This window comes from Haliotis rufescens, unplaced genomic scaffold (assembly GCF_023055435.1).
Source record: "Haliotis rufescens isolate VD_foot unplaced genomic scaffold, xgHalRufe1.0.p SCAF_28, whole genome shotgun sequence".
In the NCBI taxonomy this organism is placed as follows: domain Eukaryota; kingdom Metazoa; phylum Mollusca; class Gastropoda; order Lepetellida; family Haliotidae; genus Haliotis; species Haliotis rufescens.
The window spans coordinates 4,378,795-4,404,685 of NW_025963979.1; the positions used below are offsets into that span (position 1 = coordinate 4,378,795).

The 25,891-nt window shown below is 38.4% G+C and overlaps 1 pseudogene; it reads left to right on the plus strand.

The window, feature by feature from the left end:
- Positions 1-2,179: 2,179 nt before the first annotated feature.
- LOC124137258 lies at positions 2,180-25,813 on the plus strand (annotated as a pseudogene).
- Positions 25,814-25,891: the final 78 nt, after the last annotated feature.

The following is a 25,891-nucleotide window of genomic DNA, read 5'->3' on the forward strand; positions in this document are numbered from 1 at the left end:
AGGGCCGCAACTGCTGAATGTGTAAATAAAATGCAGGAAGAAAATTGTATCGTTGTTTATTGATAATGCGTCAATATCGTGTCTTTGTACGTGCTCTTGTTAAGCCAGGCAACTTTCCTTAAATCTTCAAGGAAGCAAGCATTGTAGATGTTCCTGGTTTTGACCTATAATGAAATGAGGAATGATTTTCGATATTTTGGTAATGATTCATTTCATGATTACCAACACCGCCAATTTAATTTCTCTACATTTCCCCGTGTTTTTACAGCTTTCTACTAAGGAGACAAACCTACTGTTTTGAAATTTGATGGAGTCATCATTGTAGAGTAGATACCTTTTATCTTAATTTGGAACCGAGCGCTTTTACAATTTTCTATTTGTTAATAACGTTAACATATGTACACGTTGCCTTACATTATTTGGCTTGGAAAGTTGGGTTTTTTATATACAAGCATTACTTATTATATGAATTGGTAATAATAATCAACTCGCCAAATATGCATTGATATATGAAACGTTAAAGTGAATTAATCTAACACCGTCTCACGAGAAAGCCTCAAAGGATACAGTAATAGGTACTGAAACAAAGACATGTTTTACAAATGACTCTCTGATCTTCTACACTACCGATATGATTCTCACATCACACATTAATCTCTGCAAATGCCCGTTCCAGTAGGACAGATCCTACACATACAGAGGACACTGTTTACTTTGCAACATAGATTCACTATATTTTCTGTGGCCATATCCTCCGTTCCCCACAAACAGCCCAAGTTGTGGAAGGCAGTGCTGATTCCAGGGACCACACGGGTTGTGAGAATATAAATACCATTGCTCGGAAATTATATTATGAAGGTACATTATCCCCCCTGCATACGGTTGCTATCACATCGGCATTGTTATACATTGTCTAAATGTACGAATTTTTTATTTTCATAAGGGGAAGATTGATAATGTCTCACACACATATTAATCAGTTTATTCATCGAATATCAGTCATATGCGTATTTGCAATGTTCACAAGCTTTGTATGAATTACTTCCCCAATCCGTTCACATACATTGACATTTCCTGTTCTGCTTATTGTATCGGTGGTATTGTACAAGTACTGAAACATTAACATAATGTTGAACATGTCATCATTTGGCGCAGGGGCGACCGAGTGGCCTGAAGTGTAGTCGGAAGTCATATACACGGTAACGGACATCTCATATCTGGAGTAAATTATTCACTCCTTGTGTGACCAAAAGTTCAAAACTTGTCCAAAAGTAACGCTGTACAACAGCTCTTCGATGTCATTGATACAGGAACTGTTGAGTTGTCAGTGGCTTGAGTTACCGTTCATGGAAGAGGTACCAACGCAAGGGTATCATAGAAGTATTGTCTGCTTTTCCTTTCCTATCACGGCGAGCGTCCACGTGCTCGGGGGTATTATGAAATCTTTGACTTGACTTTAGAGTGATTGGGTGACTATGGTGTTTATCGCCGATGTCAGCTGTGTAGCCGGGACATCAGGACGGCCTGCGTTGAACCGGGGCACCCAATAACACGCAATCCGCCAAGAAACCTGACCATCTGATCAAATAGTATCGCTTCAAACGTCTTCGCCAGTAAATAACTAGTCTCGATTATCCGACGAAACCATTGGGCGTAAAAAGCTAAATAGCCATGAAAACTATATAAATGGATCACTGAAAATCAGTGAAGACATTAGGTTTTCACGGAAAGTAGCACCCGACACTCACAGAAGCTGCTTTAAAAAGTATTTGTTTGTAGCCTGACAACGCACAGAAGCACTCCTGTCATGCGACGGCGGCATGTTAACAAACCAGACAATCAGGTGATGAGTCTGAGTCCAAAGACACCATGGTGCACTTACTGATTTTCTTTCTGATCGAGATGTATGTTGAAAGACAGTGTATTAATGAGAGAGATGCAATAAAATCCATATGGAACTGGATAGTCCATGAATTAGTACGGCATATGGAAATGGAGACATTGCAGACAATAATGAATGATAACTGCTAGAGTTAATGTACACCATTGTCCTCTTCGTGTTATCTGATGGCATATCTGAAGATAGTCCATTTATTCATATCTGAACGTTATCTACATGGACCATATATGCAGCCTTGACACCGAGTAATCATTTGATAACATATCTTGAGGTTGTTGATATAGTTTGTCGACTAACCCTTATGACTTAAATACAGACATGGGGGTTTTATACGCGTTTTTGCTGTGTTTGATGTTAAACGTGAGAGGCGGACATGCAGAGAAGCCATGTGGTTTTCAGGTAACTGAGAAGTTGATTATTTATTTTACAACGAATGTGAGTTTAGTTGAAAATGTTTCGTAAATGGAATTGGAAAGCCGGAAATATTCTGGACATTTCACTGCGTATGGAAACTTTTCTTGATAAAAAAAAATGGAATCACAAATTTGAAAAATGTGGTACGGTGACATGATTGCATTGATTTTCTTTATATCCAACAACGCAGTGACCATGATAGCATGTGAGGGCATGTATTGTGTCATGGCGGTATGTATCATTCCAGAATTACGTCATACCTGTCGCACAGCTGATTGCACACACGTCTTTAATATGTCGATATCACCGTATGTTCCAATCGAAATTATAGGCCATCGACTACGCAAAAACACCTTTAATAATAATAATAATAATAATTCTTCATCTGAAACGTGGCAAGGTAGAAGAGGGAGGACCAGTCAGTTTACTTGGGGGGCGAGTTATTGACCATCTCGTGGAAGGTCAGACCTATACGAACTTGGTGATGCAGGTTAGGGACAAACTCCAGAATGCCCATATCAAGGAAAAACTTCGGACAGAGTACAAATGTAGGCTTAAGAACATCTGGAGTTCAGAGCTGAACGCTCGCAATGAAGTTAAAGCCACAAATACTTATGCTGTACCAGTCCTTTCATATTCTTTTGGTGTTGTTGATTGGACGAAACAAGAAATTCAGGGTATTAACACACCTCACACGAAGAATCATGTCAGACAATAGACCGCACCACCCTATATTATATTTCCCAATTATAATCGGAGAGTGTGGTTTGATTAACTTTGGGGATCTTCGTGATAGAATGTGCATAAGACTCATGATGAAAGCAAGGCATTCTACAGTTTACGTAGAAAGAGCTGAGGATGTTGGACATCATCTCAATGTCAGTATTGATTTTGTTGATGGTTTTGTACTGCTGGGCGGGACAAGAAATGAAATGAGTGTCAACCAAGCTAAGTGTCATGTCAAATCGGCCCAGACTCATTTTTGCAAGGAGAGGCTATCTGAACGACCAATGCATCGGGTTAATGTGTAGTGTGTTGAGAGGACCAGCCACCCTGCAGAGTCCTTCGGTTGGATGAAGTCGACTGGCCTGAAAGGTGAAACAGAAGGCTTTCTGTCTGCTGCTCAGGACCTGTCACTTCCCACTCGAAACCGTCAATATGTGATTTTGCATCAAAATGTAAATATGAAATGTAGATTATGCAATGAATGTAATGAGATTGTCCAACACATTGTCAGAGGATGCCAAGATTTGGCACAAGCACAATATCTTAAGCGACATAATGGTGTACCTCGATCATTTTATTACCGTCTTTGCCATGGTTTGTGGTTTTCATACAGAGGTCCATCCATGGTACGACCCGGAATATGTAGAGGGCGTCATTGAAAATGATAAATAAAAATTCTTTGGAATAGGCCCGTTTGCAGCCTCAGACGTATGCAGTCCAACAAACCTGATCTTGTCCTTTTTGATAAATCCAATGAAATCATTTTGGCACTAATGTGATTGACAAGATTCAGCAAAAACATGGTAAAAATGCAGACCTCGCTTTCGAAATGTCACGCTTGCATCCCATGTACCAAATTGTCCGACTCCCCATTTCTCTCGGTGCCTTTGGTTTGGTACCTCCCAATCTGTTGACTGACATTGGGAGAGTACCCTTCTTACAATCTGGGTAATGCAGAAGACTGCAGTGTTGGGGAGTCTTCACATTTTCCGAAAAGTTCTGGGTTGGTTTGCCTGGGCAGCGCTTCCTGGGAGAAGTCCCATTCGCTGTCTGGGCTGCGTATAGAGGGGGTAAGGGCGCTGAAATGATTATGAGCCTAACCATCCTGACCCTCTTTGCTGCATTTTTTATTTTAATCTGTAAATAATAATAATAATAATAATAATTCTGAGGCACCGCAATTCGTTCTGTAGATTGCGTCTCTTAGGCCTGTCAAATCCATATCCTCGCAAGTTCGAGAGATGCCCTGATTATGATCAATGCTTTGTGTGACACACACCCTTGCTGGCATGTTTCACTTCGGACTTTCATCCAACATTAAGTTAAGGCGTCGTGATATTAGCGAAATAATGAGAATTTGTAACTTTAATATACCACTTAACGTATTTCTAGAGCTGCAACCATGTGGAAGAGGACATGCTAAATGTGCACCTTGTTCCCCATACACACGATGATGTGGGATGGTTGAAAACTGTGGATGAATACTACTATGGGGGTGAGTATTTCCTACATGATATAAGATTTTGTTACATGCACAGACATAATTTCCTACCTATGTTCTTTCTGGGAATTTTTCTATTTCCCAAAGGTAATATTGGCTTGCTTTTAAATGTGTTTGTGTCCCGTGCCATCGGAGCGGCAGGACACTCACATTTTTTCAAGAACACGTGATATCATCATCATAGTGATTCATAAACAAATGTTCATGATACAGGGTGAATTGCAGGCATGGGAAATGCAGTGACATGACGCTTTTCTTCAGGGTACTGGGTCAGTTGCTTTTCCAGTTCTCTCAAGGCATACGTGTCGTACATTACCAGTTTTAATTACAATATCATAAAATTGTCTGCCTCATTTCTGAACTGTTCCCGATTTAAAACCAAAAATGACAATGTTGTAAAAGTTGCATTAGTGTCACAATATTCACTCACGTTTTCATAAATAGGCGAAGATCATATCACCCATTTTCGAGCATCACCGCACCCAAACATTATCTGTGAACGTGGAATATACATTCAATTTAATGTTAGATTTGTTACTCGAGTGTAATAACTACAAGCATGTCTTGTATGCAAATTTCGTAAATACCAAAGGTCAGAACAATCACACCTAGGTATTTGATTATGATAAACTAACAATATTTGCCCACACACGTAACTTTAAGCATTATACAATTAGTTTCGCTTGTGAGATGTACATATTATGCATGTATATTGTTTTTACCACACTGAACTGATAATTCTGAACATACCGCGCTGTTTAATATTCAGAGAAATCCACAAAGATTATTTATCCGACCATTGTATACAGCCTAATAGACAATGAATGGAATGTGAGCGACAGAGTATAATAACCTCACCATGGTATCATACCGCACAGGGCAAAATATGGAAAATCTTGAAAGATGTATTTGCATATGCAAAACATATCATGATACAGATAACTAAGTAATCAGTTATAACAAACATTGTTTATTGGCCCACGTGACCAAACATACAGTGAAAAGGCTATGTCAGGGTGTACGACAATTGATGTACATAATACATTAATTACAATACAACTAACTAAGACTTGTGACAATACGGGAATAATCATGAGAAGGCTGTTGTTGTTTTTCTATAATAACTAATACAAGATAATTAGCTGTCTGTCTGATTGTAATAACCTGTACGTGTTAAACGTGCTTGAATGTACAAGGTCTACTGTTATATCACAATGAAACTTATCACTTACGCGCAGAAAGGTCCATAGTTAATAGTTGATTTATATTTAAATAGCATGGTAATTGAAGTATATGTGTCTAAGGCAATTGCGTATAAAATGATCAGTTTTGTAGGAGTACATGCAATGCACTTCGTATTGTTATCAACATTACTGTGTGACCACACTAATCAGGACGTCCCTCCATACATGTACATTGTATGTATTTTTAACCAAGCAAATATATATGTTCATATATCAACTGCACTAATATCAGTGTCAAAGTGGTATTTATCAATCCACTACATAAAAGTATATACCAGTACATACATGTATTCATGTAGATTAATCAAATATTCACGTCAAAAAGAATATTTAATGACAACATTATTAAAGCATGAATATTTTACAAACTGGGGTTTACATGTATTTAACAAATGTACCTGCAATACATTCACAGCGTAACATCATAGAATACATTGTGCATGTATGGAGAGTGTTGCCATGGCCCGCCACACATAGATGGCGTGATAGTCCCATAAAACTCCTAATTAGTGCCACGAAACAATAAAATAGTTTTCGCAGAAATCCGCGGATTATTCGCGAATTATTCGCTAATTAATTGCAAGTTATCTGCAGAGTATCCGCGGATTTTTCGCAATTTTATAAAAGAACACGATAACGGATGATAGATTTATATATCAGAAGACATACCCATTTTGAATTACACATGAATTTGAGTTGCTTATCAAAATGATTATCCATTTTCGAAGAACTTGGCCAATACCAGACTTTTGAAGGACTAAGATAATATAAAAAAAATTATCAGTATCAAATGTCTTTTGAAAATAAATTAACGTCAGTAGTCCAGACTAATTGTGTTTCCTCCTTTCATAGATCAAATCATATAGTAATCTTATATTGTCGTTTCTGATGTTCATGTATCAATATGTTTAGAGTCTCCTTAATCCTATTAGTAATACATATCCTTATTATTTTTTATAAGGAATTATACATGAATAAGTATAAAAGTGGAGCGCCAATTTTTAAGCGTTTGTCTTTATTTAGCTTTGTACTACAGTAATAACACCTTGTTGATCTTACTAGTTTGTTAGGTCTTCATATGTTTCCTTAATAAACCTGAAAATCTATATTCCAATATATTTCAAAGCATATTATAAACATTCCACGGGGAAGATATCTAAACCAGAACTCTAATTATACTTCATGGTAAAAATCGCTTTTTATTATTTCATCCATACCATGCGGTTGACCCTTCTAAACTGGGAGTATCTGTATTATCGAGAGAATCTCGTCCCATTCATTTATTTCCATCATTGAACGAGTATAAGGAAGCATACAACTTTCTTTGTTTGTCCAAGTTCAATTGTTCTTCTATTATTTCATTTCTGTTGCCTAGGATATGAGTTCTCCCCAGACACCAATCAAATCTAATGATGCATTTTTTCAATAACCCTTAGTCTCGCCTTTAGGTTATTTATATGCATGTAATTTCCTTAGTCAACTTCAGGGTCAAGAACAAATTTCTTCTCAACAGGAAACTAGAGGTTTGCAATGGAAATCGTCAATATTAGTAAATAACTTCCTATAAAAATACAGGTCGTCCTTGTTCTAGATTCATAAATATTTACTAAAGTCATCTTTATTCCTTCAACAAACACTCGACACGAGAACAGTTTCTATATTTATCCTTATCTGTGTTGCTTATTTATTCTCAATTGTAATTGAAAAGTATGCCTACTTGTATTTTATATAAATGGGGCAACTATACGGCTAAGCCCCCATTCATTTAGCATTACCTTTACATCAGCGATATGTATATCCTGCAGACATACTATTGAAAAAACGTGTTTTTCCTCCAAATATTCATAATCTCTCTACAATATTGTTTTCTTCTAGGCCTTTGCAGTCATAAAAAACTTTTGTTAGCTTTGTTAACATAGAAGAAATTGGCGTTCTTTTATCAACTGCGTACATGTAATAAAATTTTGCCTTGCTACATAGAGTTTGGGGAAAACATTTACGTTCTTAAAAATATAAACAGAAATGGATAGTGTTTTAAACAAAATGATAAAGCAAACATACAAAAAATAGAGATACAAGCTAAGACATTTTTGTTACCTGTCACATCCATTAGCTCGACTGGACATACAACCTGCTGGTGTCGTCTACATCCTCGATTCTGTGATACCCTAGCTGTTGCAAAACCCGTCAAGGCGGTTCATCTATGTCGAGATCGCCTTTTTCTGGAGGTGGTGGGAGGAACAGACCGAGGACATGCAGAACACAGTGAAGCAACTTGTCAACGAAGGTAGTATAGATATTTTGTAAATACATTGTTTGTGTAGTTTCTGAATTATGTGGACCATGTCAACATTGGGTAAGACGTGCTGCACACTGTGTGAAATGGTAATACGGTTCTGATTTTGTATTAAGTTATTCAGAAACTCACAGTATTATATGTTTCATTAACATATGTACATGTATGGAAACTTAAAGAGGTATACGGCGATACTCCACACGATTCACGAGACTCACACTTATGAGCTGCAATTCTCAAGTTGTTTGTGTCTTTGCTTGATACTAATGCTTAACCCCGAAATATGTACAAAATTAGGAATGGTTACAACTTGAAAACATTATATTACAAGAACTCTTAATGTCGAAGTAAATGGCTCTGAAACATAGCACAGAAACTGTAATGACAATATTCTGTTTTTACTTGTACACCGGCCACTTGTCACAAACGTTGACCACCACACCTTAATCTTTGTTATCTCAAGAACACTATTTATCCTTTTTATTCCTTGTTAGGAAGATTAGAGTTCACACTTGGTGGATGGTCTATGAACGACGAAGGGGCCACTCACTACAATGCCATCATAGACCAACATACTCTTGGACTCCGGTTCCTTAACTCAACCTTTGGACAATGTGCCCACCCCCGAGTAGCGTGGCAGATAGACCCATTTGGACACTCACGGCAACAGGCCTCACTCTTCGCTCAGGTGTATATTGTTTTCACGAGTCCTGCAGTAATTGCTGTAATTAATAGATTTACAATGAAAATACTACCTTTTGGGGCGTGGATAGATAAAATAATGTTCAGTTATTCTCACTAAGCATTATTACGAGGAGGAACTGGAAAGTTCTGATCCTAACTAAGATGGACTGCGTTGATGGAATTGGTTGCAAATTATTCTTTATCTTAATGCCCTCCGAGGTCCACACGCTTCTGCCAACGATAATGGAGTGCCTGGATCTCAGTGGTGTATAAAGGCTTCCACCTGGGGATGTAAAGGTCCTCCACAGCAGTAATTATGTCATTATCATTTGCATAATTCTTGCCAGATAGTTCTTTCTTCAAGTTTTGGAAGAAGTGGAAATCTGCTGTTACCAAGTCTGGGAAATACAAGGATTGTTCATGGGAGTTCAAAGCCACAAGTACGTGTTGCAGCTAAGGGTCAGACTTGTGCACAGGTCCATTGTACTGGTGGGACAACGCACCTTTAGCGAGTTTTCCTCGACCTTTAGCCTTGATATTCTTATACAGTTGCCGAATCTAAGCATATTAGCATAATATTGGCCATTCATGGTTTGATCATTCGGGAAGCAGACCACCAGTAGTGGGAGAGACGTTAGATGTTTCCATTGCTTTGACTGTTGTTTAGTCTCTGGCTGATAGTGATGAACCCAAGACTCTATAGTTACAAAAAGCCCAACAAACTCAGCTAAGTCTGCTTCAAAATGACGAACATTCTCACGAGATATGTTAACCTGGTCAGGGATCAGAAACCTTGATTCCAGCGTGCTGAAACCATTGTCACGCCCAGTTCATTCCTCGGTATGTTCTCAACTCCTCATGGGAGATGCCTACTGAATTGGCTATGTGACGTGTAGCAAGTCGTTCATTTTCCATAATTCATAAGTTCATACCATATCCGCATGGCTGGGTGTTGGAGCCCTTTCTGTTAGAGAAACCTGATGATAGCACCGGAGCCAACTTTGTTCATTTTCATCAACAGAAGATACTTAGTCACTGTGATGCCTGCAAATATATGCTGACTTAAGTATTTGGTTAAACTTAAACCTGTCAGCATGGAAAGTATTGTGCTTAATACTGCAATCTTGCATAGTTAGGCTTTTCAGCCACCCATCGTAGTTTTGCTCAGATAGTTCGCACCAATTGTTTACATTGCTTGTGAAGATGTCTTTAGCAGCGTGACGTCATATGCACGTACTGCCCGAACAAATATCGACGATCACGACGTCACAAAATATTTCATCTGACGTTTCAACAACACACCGACTGAGATAAACCCACATGTTCTGCATTTTCGTAGAAAAAGGACTGTAGGTAAAAAAAGACACTAATCTACTCGCAACAATGAATTACTGTTGAATTCTATCGGGACTGATTATTCCTCTTAGTTTGTGATTAATGCTCGAAATGCGCTTCTATATTAAACAGGCAGATGCATACACGGGTTTATTTTAGAAATCTAAATGTATAACTATCATGCTGTTTTTGTATGTAAGTAATTTTAATGACTGGTGACTCACTGAAATCAACTTTGTTTCCCGCAGATGGGTTACGATGCGTTGTACTTTGGGAGAATTGACTACCAGGACAAAACGACGAGGCTGAATGAGAAAACCATGGAAATGATATGGAAGGGAAGCCCTGAAAATATTGATGAGTCCGGAAGAAAAGGAAGGGGTGCATGCATGATGTTTGACACTGTTGTCTGTATCACGACGGCTTGTTAATCATTAATCGGGTACAAACACAAGCAAGTAAGGCAATCAAGTGGTTATTAACATAGTCAGGGAATCTTATTTAGTAGCTTTTCAGTACCACAAGGGGTCACGGGTAAAGAGTTGACTTCATACAATCTCATTAAAATCAGATCTTAGTTCTCGCTACCGCTAAACAAAGTTGTTTAGCGGTAGCGAGAACTAAGATCTGATTTTAATGAGATTGGACTTCATAGGGCATATCAGAAACCAATGAATCCGGTTCGCCCTAATTATGAGCTCTAAATCCGTGCCCGTGTGTGTGTGTGTGTGTGTGTGTGTGTGTGTGTGTGTGTGTGTGTTGGGTTGGGTAGAGGGGGCGTCCCTTAGGTGTGAGATGGTATTAGACTGAGGTACAATATCATGTTGGTTGATCACATTCGAGGTGTAACTTCAGATCTATTCTCTGGAACCCTGTTCAACGGTTACGGCCCACCCTCTGGATTCTGCTATGACATCGCATGCGAAGACCCACCCATCATGGTCAGTTAGCTTTCAACAAATGTGATATTGTACTACCTGTTTCATTTTAAGGTTATTTTGTCGTCATGGTGGATCTGTAATTCCCATAAGATGCTTTCGTTCCTTTGTTATAATTATTATTATCAGGATGATGTGCGGATGCATGATTACAATGTTCAAGACCGGGTTGATGCGTTCATATCTGCAGCCAAGGAACAAGTACGTAACAGATCATTTATTTTAGTCAGTAATACCCTGTTTATTTGGCTAATAATTGTAGACATAATATTTGAGGTGAGGTGAAATTGGGTTAAACGTCGCGTCAAAGATTATTGCACTTACATAGCGACGTGCATGTACGTGTGTCTGTTTTTGTGGCCGCTTGTACTAGTCCGGACTGATGCCGATTTATAGTGCTAGCTCACTGAGATATCATGCCGCAGTTTTAACATGAAACCCCCCCTCAGACACAGTATACTGACTCCGTGCCGACCAGTCCTTGTTTTAGCCCCTTAATGCCGAACGCCAGACAGGGTAACAACAAGTACCATCTTTTAACGTCTTTTGGTATGACGCGGCCGGCAGTTGAACCCCGGACCTCCCGCTCTCCGGGCGGAGGCTCTACCACTAGACCACGGGGGCGGTCTGCATAATACATGAGAATATTTCATTCGTAAAATATATACGCCTCATCACCTATTTTGTTTAGGCAAAACACTACACAACCAACCACATCATGATGACTATGGGATCAGATTTTCTTTATTCCAACGCGCACACATGGTACAAGAATTTGGACAAGCTCATCAGATATGTAAATCAACAGGTAATCAATAATGTATCCTAAGTGAATGTCTTCTTCCTATCATATTGAACAAACAACACTCGGTTCGTCTTCGATTTCATAATTCATGCAGTCTCATTATTATCAGATCTTTAGCTCCGACTCGACTCTCCCAAGTGGAGCTGTCAATCCCTCAAAAGTGTCAAATAAATAAGGATGTGTGTGCTTTTGGGCCAATGAGATGTCAGATTTCTAAAACGTCTGCCTAATTCTTATCATCCCTTTCCCCAGAAATGTTGGTCTGAACAAAGGAAAAGACACACAAAAGCAGAAATGTGACGTCTGTAGTACAGCCATGTGATTGCAGATACCAGGGTGCAAATATCCACAACACACCACGGCCTCTATCATCATTCATTCGGAACTGCCCGTTTAAGTCCTTTTCGAGGAACAGATATCAGATCTGCTGTCTATTACTTTTTTCATTAATATGACTTGTAGAAAAGCAACCCTGGTCAATATCGTGTATGTATTGGTGTTCAAGTCGACGTTAATGATTACATATATTGCATCGGAACCGTTAGCATTGTAAACTGTCGTGCAGAAGAAAGTATAAATTTGAAAATTGAATTTGACAACCAGGTTTTAGCCGTTATACTGCAAACATAAGGTCCAAAAGACAACTAAGATGCCCATATCAAATACATCACTATACTTCGTTTCACTTTTAGCCAACATCAAATTTATGTTTGTCCGGTAGTTTATATTATAACTTTATGCCAGCGACATAAATGAATCACAAGTCTTTTGATAACTTTTGAAAGCAATCACATCTGAATATCAATATATCTAAAACCAAAGTTAAACCAAGACAGATTATAGATGTTGTATAGTGTTTACTGTAACAAAGATGAATTTACATAGCAAATAATGTGAACAAGACACAAAGATCATGCATTATACCGATACCATAATCTTTATCATATTTATTATATCTGTTTACCTGCGTGGTTGTTCCTGTACTAACGCATGGGTATCTAACATCGAGTATAGAAAGCACAAATTGTTCAGAAAATGTGCATCTACGATTCTTAAAACATTTAGCTTCCCTCATATATATAAGGATCACTTTCTAGGTCAGTTTAAACATAAATGGATAAGTTAATATACGTTTATATTTTACAAAACTGTCCTTAACTACGTTTGGGACAACATGGAAAGCTTGAACTAATTGACTATCTTGCCCCTGGATTGTAGGGCCCGCGACTGTTTTGTCAGGTCAAGACTCGACTGTGTTACCCAGTCCGCAGTCGTATGCTTTCCCTTTTCGCGAACATCTGATGTTATCACAGAATTTCAAAGATCCATTCAGACAATGTTAACCGCTATTTTACCTTTTACGCCCAAATGAATCCCTTTCGGAAGGTAATTGAGGTTGGTTATTCGCTGGCGTTGATGTTTATATTTATAGGTGCCACTTATAACGGCATATAAAATGTATTTCACTTTGAGTGTTATTTATGAAAGAATAGGACATTTACATTTTGTTTAATAGTAGGTACATTGTGTTTGTTTATGCCTGTACATATATTCTTGTAGGTAATCAATGTACTTCCTACATCGCAGAGAGTGAATAAAGCTCTGTCCTGTTCAGTCCAAATGCTTCACTCACTTGTACCGAGGCTTTAGAAGCCTCAACGCCTATCAGGAGAGTTAACCTCCTTTGCAGGGTTTGACAGGCGTTTTGTAAATTGCTTAGTGTCTTTTGCACATTGACTGTATACATCGAACTGTTTATGTCATATATGTATGTGAGTATTCATTTGTTATTATCAGACGTATTTGTCTGTTGTATCTCCTTGTTTCCTCACTTCCAGCAGGTAAACGGTAGCAGCGTGAACGCCCTCTACTCCACACCATCATGTTATACATACCATGTGAACAAGGCTAACCAAACTTACACTACGAAGGAGGACGATTTTTTTCCCTACGCCATCAAACCGCACGGGTTCCTCACAGGCTTTTACACCAGTCGGCCTGCTATTAAAGGATTCGTCAGAGACGCGAACAACAGGCTACAGGTACGTTGATTCATTGTCACGTCAGGTACAATGTCCCGGTATTCAACCTTTGTAATGTTCATGTGATAAATATGAAAATAAATTACCTGTGATTTCTTTGATGTATACCCAGAATCGGTTATTTGGTATTATTTGTTTGACGTTGTAATCATTACACAACTATCATATAAATTTGAATGGTATGTAAGCAGGCTATACAGACCACGTGCCAGTATTTAACAGCTGAATGTGTCTTCTGCCCTACTCGTACATCAGATCGTGAGACAACTACATGTCCTTGCAAACCTGCAAGACTTCGACAACAGTTTTAGTAAGATGTTCCAGTTAGGTAAGATGAAATTAGATTTTCTTCATAGCTGGACAGCCTTGTAAGGTGTTGTTCCACAACTTAGTATCGTTACTGCACAATACTTATACCAAACGGTTACTTATGTATGTTTGAAGCTCATACATATACATTAAACTATGTAGGCGAAATGTATGATAACACAATGCACGTCTATTTTATTGCGGTTTTGTTATCTCCTTTGCTTCATATAATAGCTCAATGTAATAGTTATCTTATTATAAAAGTAATATACAATACGAACGATAACTGTAATTATAAGTTAACTAAAATTACATAAACACTTAAATAACTCAAATTATTCCAAGATATATTCGAAATTAGTTTATTACGAGTTCATGAACGCATTACTTACAGAGGAAGCCATGGGGATAGTACAACACCATGACGCTATAAGGTGAGTCCAACTGTAGGTTATATATACATGTACATTATGAAGATTTATCTCAAAGCTTAAGTATAAATGCATGATGTTCGCCATAGTTTTTAATATTGGGTATAGGTAAATATCTTTCTTAATCTGACGTTTAGATGATATAAGGTTTCTCCATTTGATGTGAAAGTGACCTTTGGGATTGTACCGTACTACGTCCACATTTCCTAGGAAACCCCATTGGCAATGCCTTAGTATGAATACATATAGAATATGTTTGATGAAATGTAAGTTTCTTATGATATAGCTCGTTACTGATCTAATAATTCTATTGAGGCCCATTTTTTAATTAACCAAATCAAAGGACCTAAGTGTAGGGCATTTGGCATTTGGGGCCTTCACAGCTCATATTATCTCTCATTTTGAGGACACACAGCTTACATTATCTCTCGTTATGAGCATACACAGCTCATGGTATCTCTCATTCTGAGCATATACAGCTAACATTATCACTCGTTTTGAGCATACACAGCTCATATCATCTCCCGTTTTGAGCATACACAGCTCATATCATCTCCCGTTGTGAGCATACACAGCTCATATCATCTCCCGTTGTGAGCATACACAGCTCATATCATCTCCCGTTTCCAGCATACACAACTCATATCATCTCCCGTTTTGAGCATACACAGCTCAGATCATTTCTCGTTTTGAGCATACACAGCTCAGATCATCTCCCGTTTTGAGCATACACAGCTCATATCATATCCCGTTTTGAGCATACACAGCTCAGATCATCTCTCGTTTTGAGCATACACAGCTCATATCATCTCTCGTTTTGAGCATACACAGCTCAGATCATCTCCCGTTTTGAGCATACACAGCTTATATTATATCCCGTTTTGAGCATACACAGCTCAGATAATATCCCGTTTTGAGCATACACAGTTCATATTATCTCTCATTTTGAGGATGTATTTACACGAGACAGATGATGGTTATAATATGTCTGTCAATGTATACATGATCAAGAAATCACATGTATCGAATGAAATGTTGTAAAGTCGGCCCAAAAATACCGTATGATTAACTTCAAAACTTCAAATACTCCTTGGAAAACGCACTGCAAACCATACGCAAGTGGAAAAATTGGAACTGATGAATTGTTATGTCAGGAATAAAACGAATGTATGCGTTCGATTGCACGTCTAAGAGTCATCGCATTTCGGTATGCCAAAACTAGACCTTGAATATCGAAACATCTCTGTCGGACGTCTGGAAGTCGGCGAGTCTTAGTAAGCAATTGCCCGTCATTTCAAGATCCACCAGAGCACGATTTCCCGCCTTTGGGATTGAAACCACTACCAAAGAGACCAAGCACCACAACTGCAGTTCAGGATCAGTACATCCGAATAGTCTACTTGCGTTATCCGACTGTTACATCTACAGAAACCACCGTCAATGTGCCTTGCCAGCACAAACAATCCGCAATCCACTGCGTGCGTACGGACGTCGAACAAGGTGACCGTATGTTGGTGCCATGTTGGTTCCCGTATTACCGCCGATTTTCCAGAACATTACTGCGCTGCCATGGCCTTCCAGATCACCCGATTTATGGGATGACCTTTATGGACGTGTGCGACAACGTAAAACGCTATCTCAAACGCTTCAGCAACTTCAACAGGTACTACAAGATGGGTGGGAAAGAGTACATAGGCTCGAAATTAGAGATTCATTCAATGTCTGAACAGGTGATGCAGAGCCGTGTTACAGCCGATTGGTGGTCACAACAGACACTGATGTTAACGTATCACACAGTGTGAATTTGATTTGACCTTTGCCATTCGCCACAACATACCTGTGACATTCTCAATGTGGAAATTTATGTACCTTCATGTCCGATCTAGTTGTTCAATCTGTCTTTAGTAAAAATGGTCTAAAAGAATTCTTTTCGTAAATTCGCAATGTAAGTTGACACGAATTGACTTTCACTCTTTGAATGTTCATACTCCAACGAATACAAAGTACTATTCAATGCTAATTAAACAACTAATCGTTATATTTCCAATAATCTAAAACTATCAAGTATCAACAGAGGCTCAATTTTTTTTTTCATATGAGACAAAAGTACACGTCTTATAATTCACCATGTATAATTCACGCATGCGGTGCGTATTGAAATCTCCGAATTTCTTCTGGATAGTTTTGTTAAAAAGTTTAATGACATGCGGATTACAAGTATACCACTTATTGAGGAAGAATAAGCATATGCACCGAAACGTTGTGTTCCTATTAATAAAGAAGTTGACATCCATAAATTCTCTTCATCATGTTGCATCAATTCTAAATGCCTTTCAGAGACTTGATACAACACTTATTCCAAGGTAGCCTCTATTTCCACGGTCATGTATCGAAATTACTGTGGCCTCTTATTCGTCTAAACAAACTGGAGTATTGAAAGCCCGTGTCTGTAAATGTTACAACGTCTGTAACTGTCTGACACCTACAGCCACCTTTGTACTACCATCATTTTACGTCCAACAGACATGTGTTACTTTGTATGATAAGTGTATAAGTGCTTTTCTCGCATCTTAGTGGGACGGAGAAGCAAGCTGTAGCCCGTGACTATGCTGACCGGCTTGACAGAGCGTCGATAACAGTCGAGGTAACATCTGATGTACTACCGTGCTACACAGTTGTGTCCCTTCAGCTGACAGATAATGCTATCTTTTGTGTGTCAGACACAGACCATACTCAAATGTCGGGAATCACTTGTCACAACTTTGACGATGCTCAGTCCTATTGTTTATGCTCATTATTGTATTGTACATTACTGTAAGTCAACCTAAACGAGCTGTGCAACTATGTCACTTCTGATTAATTACTGTTTATACTTATGACTTGGCTGTATAAGCCTTGGTCCAGAGACGAAGAAGGAAGGGTTAGACTGGATGCCCTATGACATCAACACAAGAGCTAATATCACTATATGTGCGGACCTAGCACATAGTTGCTTTATACAAATACAAGTCTACAAAAAGTACTATCTACCGAGAACCTTATAGGAATATGCAAGTCTACCCAAACACGCAGGCAACGCGCTGTTTTTCCTTTCACCGAAATTGTCGCCATCATGCACGTTCAGTCATAAAATAAGACAAAGTAAAGTGTAAATATTAAAGTTATATATACAATAACACTTATATGTTTACTTGATGTATTACGCCACACTAACTCAGTATTGTTCTTAAAAGGACATTGTGTTAGAGGGGCTTGCTCGACTACTATCAAACGGTAGTGTGGCAACTCCCAAACCAAGATCAACCTACTGCAGTGGCCTTGTACAGAGAATATGCAAAGTACCACATACAACAGAAAAGGTATCTAAATAATAATCATATATCTGAAAATTGTTTTCATTTTATCATCTATGGCAAGAAAAATATTATAAAGAAAATATTCATTTCACATAATCGATATTCTCATAATCTTTACAATCATTCATATGCAGTTAGTTAGCAAGGAGTATGTCCCACGTACGACGTGTCCACCATGCCAGGACTCAGTGAACACAACATTGGTGATATCTGTTAACCAGGTACAACTCATAGTTTGGAACCCACTCACCCGCCCCACTACGTACTATATAAGGGTGATTGTATTCCAATCTGGCTTGACCGTGGTAGGTCCTAGTGGTGAGCAACTAAATTACGATGTGAGTAAATATTAATTGAGGTTTCCAGTAAATAAATAGGATATTCTTAGTGTACAACTTATTAGACATTAAACAATCGTAATAGTGGGATCCGGATTGTTTGATCACGAAAACGCTTCTTTCTAATCACGCTCCAGTATACCAATCAAGTAGTGAGGGATGACTATACAGACTGCATTTCCATGTCACACATAGTAACGCGTTAATACACATAAAAATGATAGATTTACAGTGATCTCGTAATCATCACTTTGCAACTTAAGAGAACTTACCCCTTTGTCGTTTCGTCCATAAAAGACACGAAACTTACGCTTTGCAGTTGTCACAGGTGGCGAGTCATTACTAAACATCGATTTTCTATTTTAAATATTAATCTATCTACTCTGAAAAAAATTCGATACACCAAAACATTACAACCGCATGCAAGATGATGTCTTTGAACGGAAGATTTGCATTCCTTTTCACTTTTAATTATAAGGCAACATACCACATAATTACTTTTCTCATATCAGAAAACAGTGACCAGTGCATGTCCGTAATTCTTACATGTCAGCAGATTCTAGCTACACACAAGGATAAAATAAGAATTCAAATTCATTATAGACGAGAAATCATTGCAACTATGAAGGGATAGGTCCATAATAGGTCAGGTTCTTGACGAGTCTACTGTTGGCAAGGAGATCATCATACCCGCCTCTCTACCGTCGCTAGGATTAGGCGTTTTTTTCCTCGATACACAAAAAGGTGAGTGCCATTTATTGTGATATCTTTGCAAACATAAACACTTTTATTGCACATATTTTTCATCATTTTACATAGTTCCATAAGCGATTTCAATTTGAGAAATATTTTCATACCTATTTCCAGGATCTCCAAAAAGCAGGAAAACATATATTGGGGATAAAGTGGTTGGAAATAAGGTAACCATAAAAATAGTAAATGAATGAACATTTATAGTACAGCAATAAGAAGAAGAAGAATTCTTATAATGCGCTAACTTCCACGCAACAAAGCATGCTTAAAGCACTGACAACACACATACATATGCAAACAAGAGTTAAATGGCACATGGTGCATGCATGCCATTACATGACGAGATTTTCTGTCACTAGCTTTCTGTACTTGTTATTACTGTTGCAACATTTCACTTGTAATAGCCTGAGTGTACACATGACGATACTATAACTGTCAGAGGTGACATTCCTGGTACGTAGGTGAAGCCACATCAGATATATTGTTATTGGTTATGTTTCACATAGGGTGTTTGTGTGTGTGTGTGTGTGTGTGTGTGTGCGCGCGCGTGTCTGCTTGTGTTTGTGTTGGGTGTGTGTGTTAGGTGTGTTTGCGTGCGCGTGTGTCTGTGTTGGCTGTGCAGTCGTAATGATTACTTGGTGCTGAGAGTCAGATGCGCATGGAAAGTTAACGTCACCTGGTCATTATCGCTTCTCTCCCTATTTGTTCACACCAGATGGTGTCGCTGGTGTTTGATGGTACAACCGGTAGGCTAAAGCAGGTGAATAATCTACAGAAGAATATCAGCATATATCTGGAACAGGAGTTTCAGTATTACCTGTCTTATAACGGGGATTGCCATGATGACGAGCACCAGGCATCGGGAGCCTACATATTCAGATCGAACCACACAACTACTGAGAAGTTTCCTCGACAGTTTTTTAATACGACTTTTATTCAGGTACTGCGAAAACAATATTTACTGGATGAGAATAGTTCAGTGATATGAAAATGATTTACGAAATAATAACTCTGGTATCCTATGTTTTTAAAACATGATTTATGAAGTAATAATCCTATTTAGCATAAAACGTGCACGGGTGGTCCAGTGGTAGTTTGCGTCACAATACACTGTTACTTCCGTTTGCCGTGCCGTGTTGGCTTTTGTTTCGAATCCCTAATTTTTGTCCGATTATGATCATTGGTTTGTCAGCACCAAACTCGTAGCAGGGTTCCACCAAAATGACAACGTTGTATTTCTTCGGGCTCTTCCTCCAGTTAGCCTCATACGCTGTGATGTTACTGAAACACTGTTCAAAGTGGCTTTCAGTCAAATTCATTCACCGAACATAGCATAGCACAACACATGTCATGGCATGGCATGGCATGGCATCAGTCCTGTAACACTGATTTAGTGTTGTATTAGTGTAGTACAAGTCTCCCTTGTGTTGTATTCAGGGCAAGGTGGTACAGGAGATACGCCAGGTATTTAGTCCTTGGGTTTCACAGACCATCCGAATCTTCGAAGACAAGTCCTACATAGAGGTAGCATGGGCAGTTGGACCGATACCTATTGAGTATGTCCGATGATATCTCTGGACTACAGTAAGACTGAACTACTAACTATTTGCTTCAAGTTACGAGATACGAGCATGAGCATATTGAAAGCATAACGATGCTTGTTTCGTGATTTTCATCAAGATTAGATATTTCGTACACGTTGAAGAAATGTATGATAGCTGTTTTATAGGTGGTCATAATTGTGAAACAGTTGTGAGTGTATAAGTGCATTGTAACTGCATTATTGTCATAAACCGAATTTGGACGTTTTACTTGAGGGACAAACAAGGAAAAGAAGTCATCAACTTGTACAAAACGGATCTCAAGACAAATGGACAGTTCCACACAGATGCCAATGGTCGTGAAATGATGGTCAGAAGGTATGATGAAACGTAACTATCTATTGAGACAATATACACTTTATAAGTGTTAAATGGTTGAGTGAGATGTGTTTGCAATATTACCGCCATATAACGGCGGGGACCCAAGAATGGGTTCCACTCAGTTTGCCTATGTGGGGAATCGAACCCGTCTTCGGCGCATCGAGAACACGCTTTAACCTCTAAGGTACCCACCGCCTCTAACATGTAATCAGATAACACATCGTTCATGGGTCCGAACATGACAAAAAAGACAATTTACGCTTCATCCGAGGTGAATATCAGTGAATAATGTCATATTACACTTGCAGGTGTTGACTGTTTCAGATTAAATCATCGCGATACTTGGCATCTGAATCAGACGGAGCCAGTGGCCGGAAATTATTATCCTGTAAACTCTAGAATTTACATCCAGGTAATCATCATCTAGACGATGTATTTCATTTTATAATTGACACACGAGAATTTATTATTCTGTTACAATTTATGTTGTTCTGTTACAACAGCAACGACAGACACGTGGGATCGTACGTGGTCACATGACATTAGAGATCTCTAATTAGATTATGAGATGTATCATCGGTCATCATGGGTCAGCTGTCTGTACATTACTGATTAGATGGCCGGTACTCAATAACTATCCCTATATTTAACATGTGGCTGAACTATGATATCCTTTGCCACAGTGGTTTGGTGATACGCACAGTTTCAATAGACAGGCTAAGTTTAATTACTTTCCTGAAGCGAGTAACTAGCCATAAGCCAAACAGGCCAAGCTGACACGTAGACTTATATAATAAGCTTGAGTGTTACATATTTTGGAACTTGTAAGAGATATTATTAGTTATCTTTTCTATAACGGCTGTCTGTGAGTATCAGACATATCACAATGTCTTTATTTCGTGTGTAGGACATGACAAGGAACGTGCAGTTCACTGTGTTGACTGATCGATCTGAAGGTGGGAGCAGTTTACGTGATGGAGAAATTGAATTGATGGTAAATACAGAACCTTCCTGTTACATAGCACTGGCGAATTTGTTTGAGAAGACAACACGAACATGTGGGTAAATTCACGTTATTAATTCATAATACCTAATATTCTCAACTCAAGGTTGCAACCTAACTCCTGCTGTCAAGTAAATAGAATATGTGAGGGAAGTGCTTCATAATCAGGTAATCTGCAGTTGCAACCTGGTTACTAGATGAAAAGATGAGCTATAAATGAATGTCAGCCCATTGTAACAATCAAACAAGGTTTATAATAAGGATCTAGGATTCGAACCCACGATTAGCTGATTCGGACTGAGGGATGCAACCCTGTAAAGTATAGTGTGCCACCAAGACGGTATGTCCTTTTCACAATAAAATACCGTTTTTTCGAGATAACACTGTATAGCACATGGATTAATCTTGACAAACGAAGAAGTCATAAATGATATGCTTGTGAATTTCTGTCGGTTATGAACAAAACATTCCACATGTGAAAGAGATAGCCTTTCTTCATAAGGTTTTACGTTTGTCTATCAGGTCCATAGACGCTTATTGATGGATGATCACCTGGGAGTAGGCGAACCATTGAATGAGACGGGCGATGACGGCAAAGGACTCGTGGCTATTGGTAAAACTAGTGTTTAAAATCCATTAACTTTTCATATTTCGTTCGATATGAAGTTTATGATTCTCATCACAATACTTGAACAATCATTATTAAGTTCATATACGCTTTATTCTTTAAGTATAAGTATATATGAGTTATATATTACTCAAACTACAATTATGATCAAAGCAAAATTATTATAATATTTATCTCTGTCAAAGGGTTCGTTGAAGGTTTTCAACATTTTCTGTTGTGCATCCTTTATCCATATCATCATACAAATTAAGTCAATGCCATCTTTACACAACTCAGATGTGGTACTGTTGTAGGATCACATTACTTGTTTCTCGACACGGTCCCTGCATCTGCAGCTAAACATCGACTTCTCGCTGAAGAGATCTACATGAAACCATTGGTGTCTTTCTCAGAGACAGATCACACCTTCCAGTCATGGAGCGATCTTTATGTTACGAATGTAGGTCTATCCTTCTTTGACAATCAAACACTGTTGGATAGATTCTCATAGACACGTTACCAGTATTGAAAGAGACGGTAATGCTGGTTGTAGTTACACGTTTTCCGCTGAAACTCAAATATATAACTGATATAGATAAGTCAAATATCATACCAACTAACTGTCCTAATCCTGACAACACATACACACACAATCCCATTCTTTCAGAACATTCTAAACACCACCAACTTTCATTCCAACGAGTCACCATCTTGGTTGCAGTCACTGTTTGAATAGCAAACCATTAGACATACCTCCCTCGCTTAGATTTGTCATACATTCATATTTATACTTATTCATTTACATTACAGCGATCGTTTATCCAGAAAAGCCTCCCAGAAAATGTTCATCTCCTCACCCTTGCGCAGATCCCAAACAAAAAAACCGAGGCAACATCATTCCTCATCTTCAGGTTGGAGCACCAGTTTGAAAGAAACGAGGACCCTGAACTATCTAAACCCGTAACAGTGTATCTGGACGTAAGGAAGTAATAAATCACAATTTGCATTTGAAATAATTGAAATGTTTAGTGTTTGATGCATTACCGGATCTGTGAGAGTTACGTTAGCATGGTTAACTTCCCTGAAAATTTTCATCAATTCAACAGGTTCAACTATCTTCAAAGAAAGTAATAAGGTTCATACGACCAATATGATAGGTACAACCTTCCTTAAAGTGTGTTTTCTCCTTCTTTTAGGAGCTGTTTACTTCATTTGACATTATCAACATAGAGGAACTGACTCTAGCAGCAAACATGCCACTGAAAGATTTGAATCGCCTGGCTTGGCGTTCAGCATGGGGGCGGCAAAGTTTTTCAGGAAGATTGGTTCCACAGAATCGACCGACAGATGGCGATCCTTTAATAATTGTTCTCAATCCCATGGATATCAGGACATTCAAGATCGAAATATACTACAAGGAATTACTTCAAGAATAATCACCCTTATCACATCTGAAACACATATGTGTCAACAAATCTAGTTTCACGACACGAGTTGCTTAGTCATTAGTTTCGCATACATATCGCCTGATGATAATGAATTTACGTTTATCAAAATGGAACTTATGTACTAGTATATATATATAAGCATGACAAAACGACAAAACCCTATATCATAAGCATGTGTTTATAAATTAACATTAAATAGTGATGGTATCACTCCCTATCGGTGACCAATCACAAACACAGGCAAAGGCAAGTGAATTGAACCCGAAAATATAGTATAAGTCAAAATAGGGAGTAGCCTCAGGCATCATTTTTGTCACAGAAATGTTAAATGTAAAAGTCTCCTCTACATTTAAACTCTATCTACCGTACAACTTTTGGAAGTTTTACTGAGGCCTTCAGTGTTGTAGAACGAGCATGCTCGATTATACCTCAAAAGGGACATAAAGGGAAAATTGTGACTATTTGAAAGTCGAAGTCATTCCTCTTGTCATACCGTCATGTTGAGAGGTTTGTGTCACTGAATGTTTATGCATAGACCTAAATATTAAACAGAATCGGTTGTATTGGTGTCATTTATTTCAAGCTCAGGTAAGTGAAGTCCGTGCATGGAATTAGATATTTGACCATTAGTGAACAATATCAGATTTATTGATATACATGAAGCTTGGTGTAGACGTCTTGGCCTTGTGTTGATTTTGACAATCCGAGCAGAAATTTTTATTTATATGCATACATTAACAGATTCAGGAAGGAATGGAGCATTATCGGTGACCTAACGGGTACCTACATCTTGCCTAAATGCTATGTAGCCAAATTTCGGATAGATTTTATCTATGAAGGAATCCAACATTCCACAAGTTGTTTTCTGGGAAAACTTTGGATGACATATGCTTTCATTGTTGACAAATTATCCTGCATTTTTGTAGGTAGAGATTTAACTATAGCTATGGTCACCACGTTCAGTGACAAATGTCCCATGGATCAATGAATGAAGTTTTTGTCGTGTTTGACGTCAGATCACATATACACAACATTAAAAGAAACAAATCCCCAGGACCTGATGGTGTCACAAATGAACACCTGATATTTGGAGGAGGGATGCTTGTAGTAACCCTCAAACACCTATTCAATCAAATACTTGCATCCCAGTTTTATCCATGTGCCTTCAGAAAAGGTATGATAATACCTATTTATAAAGGCAAAAACGACAAACATGATCCACGTAACTACAGGGGCATAACTCTTCCATCGTGTCTATCTGAACTCCTAGAGAAAATCATTTTAAGTAGAATAGGAAAATATACACCCAGTAATCTTCAATCATTCCCCGATGTTTTACAATTTGGTTTCAGAAAGGAACATGGAGCAATCATGTCTGTATTCACCGTTTTAGAATGTGTTAATTTTTACCTAGAAAGAGAATCACAAGTGTTTGCTGCATTTTTAGATAATGAAAAGGCTTTAAATCGTATTTGGCACGACGGTCTATTTGTTAAATTACATGACCTTGGTGTGAAGGGTAAATTATGGAACTTACTTTTCCATAGCTATACAGACAGCTGTGCTTTTATATCCTACAACGGAGAAAGATCTGATGAGTTTCCCATTAAACAAGGTGTTGGGCAAGGTCGAGTTGTGTCAGCATGGTTCTTTCTCGTTTTCATAAATGACCTTATATGTGAACTACGGAAAGCAAACGACGGCCTCTGTTTATGGCATGTATATACCCTGTGTATCATTGGCCGATGTCACAACGCTCTTGTCTACAACCCCACGGGGCTTACAGTCTTCTCTTGATATTTATATTTATATGCCAACAAATGGAGACTCCCTATAATA